Raw genomic sequence first — 5675 nt, forward strand, 5'->3', positions numbered from 1 at the left:
GCTACCCCTGCATCTAAGGATTTGGTGACCTGGTCATAGAAGGCCACCAGGTTGGTCTGACAGGACCTGCCACTAACGAACCCGTGTTGGTTGCCCCTAAGCATGATCTCCCCTACTGGCCCCTCATGGACACGTGCCAGGATAATTCTCTCAAAAAGCTTACCCAGGATCGAGGTAAAACTAACTAGCCTATAGTTCCCCAGGTCCTCCTTCCTCCCTTTTTTGAAGATGGGAACCACATTGACCCTCTTCCAGTCCTCTGGCACCACACCAGAGCACCACGAGTGCTCGTAAAGCCATGCCAGGGGTCCCACAATGACCTCAGCTAATTCCCTCACCACTCTGGGGTGGAGATCGTCTGGATCAGCTGATTTAAATATATCCAGTCCCTCCAGAAGTTCCCTGACTAGATCCTGCCTGACCCTTGGCCTAGGTGTGCCTTCCCTGGGGCCTGAGGGGGGCCTGGTGGAGGGGTTGATTCAGTCCCTGCTCAGGAAAATGGAGGCAAAGAAATCATTAAATAGGTTAGCTTTGTCATCTGGTGTGACGACCAAATTTCCTAGCGTGTCTTGCAGGGGCCCCACGTTTCCTGGAACCTTCTTTTTGCCCCCTATGTATTTAAAAAAGGACTTCTTGTTGTCCTTGATCCGGGAAGCTGGTCCCAGTTCCATCTCCGCCTTGACCTTCCTGACTGCCCCCCTGCATCCCTGAGCAACCGCAATATAAACCTCCCTGGTGATGGCCCCTCCCTTCCATTGGGTGTATGCTTCCCTTTTAGCAAGAAGACATTCCCGGATGCTTTTGCTGAGCCAACGGGGCTTTTGTGCTCTCCTGCTCCCAGGTCATCCTTTTGTATCATTATCAAACTACCCAGATTGAAGAGCATGAGCTGCAACTCTCCACTTTTTCAGGCCAGGACAAAATAATTACAGCAGAAAGGCTACAGTATATCACTGTATCAAACAGTAAGTGTTGACAGTAATAAGACAGGTCAAAATGATAGCAAGAAAAATCAAGAAACTATGAAACTCTAATCAGTTAGTCAGTCAAGACAGAAAAAAAAAAACTCAAACCCAATTACAACCAAGCTCCTGCCTTCTTTAGTGAGTTATGGAAAAAGAGACATGGTTAAATGTAAACTCAGTTGCTTTATGTCAGGAAAATTGTAGTTCTCTAATTTTTCCTAATATTTCATGACTTTGCACCTTTAAAAAAAAGAATGTAGTATATCCAGTAGTTAATTTGTTAGGTAAAAAATATCTTTCAAAGCATTCTGCTGAAGCACTCTGTGGGTTAAAATCCCCACTGCTGTACACTGATGTAGCTCCATTGATACAAATTATTTTCATTAGGTTTCAGATTTAATCCACTGAGATAAATAGGAGCAGTTCACACTTCTCAGAACTACTGCTTCAGGCTGTGTTACAAAGATACCACTGCATTTGTTATACTCAATTCAGAGAAGTCACAGAGTCCATGATTTCTCATACAGAAATCAGAGTCAAAAGGCTAAATTCTTTGCTAGAATAAATTGGTAAGCTTCAACTGCTACATAAATCCACCTCCTTTTGCATAATTTAAATCTGGAATCTAAGCTTTAACCTTGAATAAAATTAAATTCCTTACGGTTGCAAAAGTCATTCTCCAAGCTACAGACCAGTTCAGTACCATCATCTGAAAACAGCCTGAAATGTCTGTTTAAAGAAAGGTGTAAACTGTTCCTGTTCATCTCAGGAGGTTAGCACATGCTATCACGCTTGATAACATAATAAAAATTATGGCACACATGTCTGGTTCTCTTCTCATCTTTGCTGCTGTAACTTTGATTCCTGTTTGATTCCATACAATTCACATGATTCCAATGTGGGGTTCACACCTTATATCAGCAAAAAAGAGATCAGATATATAATGATAAGATTTTGAATACTACCACTTTTAATTTTTCAACTGATAATCATTTCAGCAGAAAGTTCAGGTACAGTATTTATCTTAGCCCATAATATAAAGCTAAACTACTTCCACATCTATATCGGTGCAAAAGACACAACTTCTCTTGTCACAAAATGTAGAGCCACCTGTCTGTCTATCTACAGTCTGTCTATACATGTATTTATAGTACAATCACCAACTTGGATACTTACTCCTAAAGGTTATGTAAGGATTTGTCCTCAGATCCATTCTTGCCAATTGTTAAACCATTTTGGGAATAGACCTGACAACACCTAGTGGTGATGGAAAAGGACATGTTGCCAGGAAACAACAGGCCTCAGGAGTAAATTCTTGGATCCACTGAAGTCAAGGAAATTTTTTCCTTTGACTCCAAAAGGTCCAGGCTGTCTCATAAGTGAAATGTAAGAGGCTACAGATCTCCTCCAGTGAATGCAGAAAGGTCTTTAAGCTGCACCAGTACATTTATATTTTTGTGGAGGCACACAAGTGCTAATTTTGTCAGTCTGGCTTTGGAAATTAAATCTGGAGTGTCTGAGAGTGAGATTCCAGCTGGTAGTATGTGAACAGTTGTCCATCAATAACTTAAGTGCTTATGGTTAAGAAGATGTGCCATCATAAATCCCATTTTAGTCTGGATTAATTTTCAGAAATAAAAAAATCTGCTCATTGCCTGATAAACAGAAGCTTTGATCTATCTGAATCTGGCGTTATTATTATATTAATTCCATCCAATGCAAAAATTTAAATTAAAAATCTGTTAAACTTGCTTAAGGACATACACAAGCCATGCACATAACTAGATCCACATACAACCTTGCAAACTATTTTCACTTGCTTTAAACTGCCATGCCCACATCAAACTTTGACATGAAAAATGTTGTCACCTTATACTGGTACCTTAAACTCCCTAAATGGATTTTACCAAAGGATTGTGGGGGAGAATACCTGACCTAGGCTTCTTATTTATTTATTTAGAAGTCTGTAACAACACTGATAGTTAATGACATAGGTAGTTCTCACCCCACACTCCCATACCTGCCTTAGAGGTATAACATCCTCCATGCTTTTCACACTGTCCTTTCACCTGCCCTAGCCACATCTCTATACTGCACAGCATGGATGATTCAAGGAAGCAGTGGATTAAGTGTAGCAATGTGAGGAAACAGAACCAGCTGACAAGTCTCAGCAACAGCATCAGGTAACCCAGGCAGAGTTCAATCAGATATCCTGAGGTAGTACATACTATTTATGTATTGAATTTAAAATTTCCAGCACTGTCTGCCTATATTGAAGATGTTTTCAGAGCATGTGCATATGCAGTTTGCAGTTTGTTTTCTAACTGTAACTGTAGAAGGGGTAATGTTGGGGGAGAAGAAGATGCACAAATGTTCCCCCTGTAACAGTAAGCGTTTATGGGGAAAAATGCTTGGATAGAACTTGGCACATGCTTAGAACCCCATGAAGGCACCTGAATGGTGGGATTACCTTATCCTGATGCAGAAATCAGACCCACACAGCCATACTTGCTTTTTAAACAATATAGTACAAAGAAGGTGGGTTTAATTTGTCCACCTGTTTTTTGAAGTGAACACTAGAACTCTAATCAAACTTCAAAAAACAGTTACTAAGGCCACAATTAAAAAATGTTACAAACAGCTACAGCAACCTTTCCATTTACGGGGAAAATATAAACTGTGACATCATTAGAATTAGTATTGCCATATCAACTTCCCTCCACAAAAAGTGAAATACAAAAGCTCTTTTCACTTTATATTTAAGACACATTTCAAATAGAAATAGTTAACGGCTGATATTTGGGTATTTTTAATCTTCTTCAATGCATTAGTCTAGTCATAAATTATAAATATGATGTTTTGTATAGGATATCTTGCATTGCTACCCATGTTCACCTAAAGAAAATAGACCTCTTCTGTATATTCAATTTAAAATAAATTATCTTCCTATTCTCCCCCATCCACAGTATGCCATTGTCGACTCCTAGGACACTTTGAATCTCTGCAGTACATGTTTTATATGATATCCAAAATTGACCCAAACCCAAAAACTATAAATTCTTCAAGGGAAGGACCTTGCCTTCATATCAGCTTGTACAGTGCCTAGCATCCTGCTGTAGATTTCTAGGCATCATCATAATAATAACGTAATTTTCATTCTACATAGTAGACTGTTTTCACAGCATGACTGTATTAAGTTATTGTCCATTTCCATTCACGAATTCACAACTGATGCTATTTTGTGAATCATGGTCACAGATACATACAATAGTGATATGAAGATAGTCTCTTCCAAATGCTGCATTTTCCACAATTGTTCTAGCATACAGATCCATCAACAGTTTATGCAACCCCCGCTTTCTTTGGCAAGTTTATCAGAAGTATAATGTAGTTACCACATTCTGACAACTGAACTGAAAGTAATTTAGCCTGTTGTCTATATATTCAAAGGGATGTTAAAGAACAACAAAATTATTTAAAAACTCAGTCTATGGGGAAAATGGATTTGAAATAACTTTTTGTCCACTGATTCATCCTAAAATTATGCACATAATCTATTTCACAAAATATATGCCGGAGTTAGCTGAGCCATCAGCCTTTCATGAACTACTCCCTCTCCTTCTCTAGGACTAAACTGGTTAAGGACAGTTTTTTTCCAACATTTATCTACTTTCTGCAGCATGTTGGAAAACAACAACATGTAAATGAAACCATTCCTATATTTACTCAAATCCAAGACAACTTCAAATTTAAGATGACCCCCCTCCCCCAATAATTAGATTCTACACATGGAACTTTAACAATGTGTTGTAATTTTCTATGTATAAAATCTAATTACTAGAGGGACATCTTAAATTTGTCCCCCCCCCCTCCACTGTTGTGGCAGGGAAACCAGTGGTGAGAGGAGGAGAGCCCTGCAGTCCACTCCCTTGACCCTTGCCCTCTCTGCCTGCCCCCCTGGCCCCCATCACCTCATACCTACCTCCTGAGATGTTCTCCCTGTCACATGCCCCTCAGTACTTGTGCCTGTGCCTGCTCCTGCTCCCTGTCTCCTTTCATGTGCCTACCTTCCCACACCCTGCCTCCCCCACAACTGGTTCCCCCCACAGCCTCCACCCCTTACCCCCCATGCCTGTGCTTGTTCCCCCCACACTCTGCCTCTCTCACCTCCTGCTACCAAATACCTGTGTCTGCCCTTCTATCCCCTGCCCCGTGTCTGTGTCTGACCCTGCCACCAGTCTCACTCCATGCTCGCACCCCATGTCTACTCCCTACCCTCCCTTCCTCTTACCTTCTGCTGCAGCTCTGCTCTTCCAGGGCAGTCAGAAGCAGTGTAACCCTGCCCTGGCCCCATCCCAGTCAAGCCAGGGAGAAGCAGCAGCAGCTCCCAGCTGAGCCAGGTTGGGGGTATAGGGACCAGAGCCTGAGCAAAATGTAAGAGGAGAAAGGGGCAGCTGTAGGAGGGGAGAAGGGAGTGGGGGGGCAGGCTGTATGGGATAACAGAGAGAAAAGGCAGGCACAGGCAGGCAAGGGGTGGGGAGCAGGAGGCAGGTTCCCCCCACCACATCCCAAGGTCTCCTTCCAAAAGCAAGCCCACTCCTCTGCCGAACAAACCACTCTGGCCTGGGGCAGGCTGCAGCTGAGCTCCAAACCCAGAGTTAAATTCAGAGCTGAGCTGCCACCTGTTGAATCCAAAACGAGGTCCCCCCA

At 42.1% G+C, this 5675-nt stretch overlaps 1 protein-coding gene across 2 annotated transcripts in view; it reads right to left on the bottom strand.

Moving 5' to 3' along the window:
* Nucleotides 1-5675, bottom strand: part of NELL1 (neural EGFL like 1) — a 502747-nt gene that overhangs the window by 369938 nt on the left and 127134 nt on the right. The gene's annotated exons all lie outside the window — the stretch shown is intronic.

Source organism: Crocodylus porosus, unplaced genomic scaffold (genome assembly GCF_001723895.1).
Source record: "Crocodylus porosus isolate Cpor-Errol unplaced genomic scaffold, CroPor_comp1, whole genome shotgun sequence".
Lineage (NCBI taxonomy): Eukaryota > Metazoa > Chordata > Crocodylia > Crocodylidae > Crocodylus > Crocodylus porosus.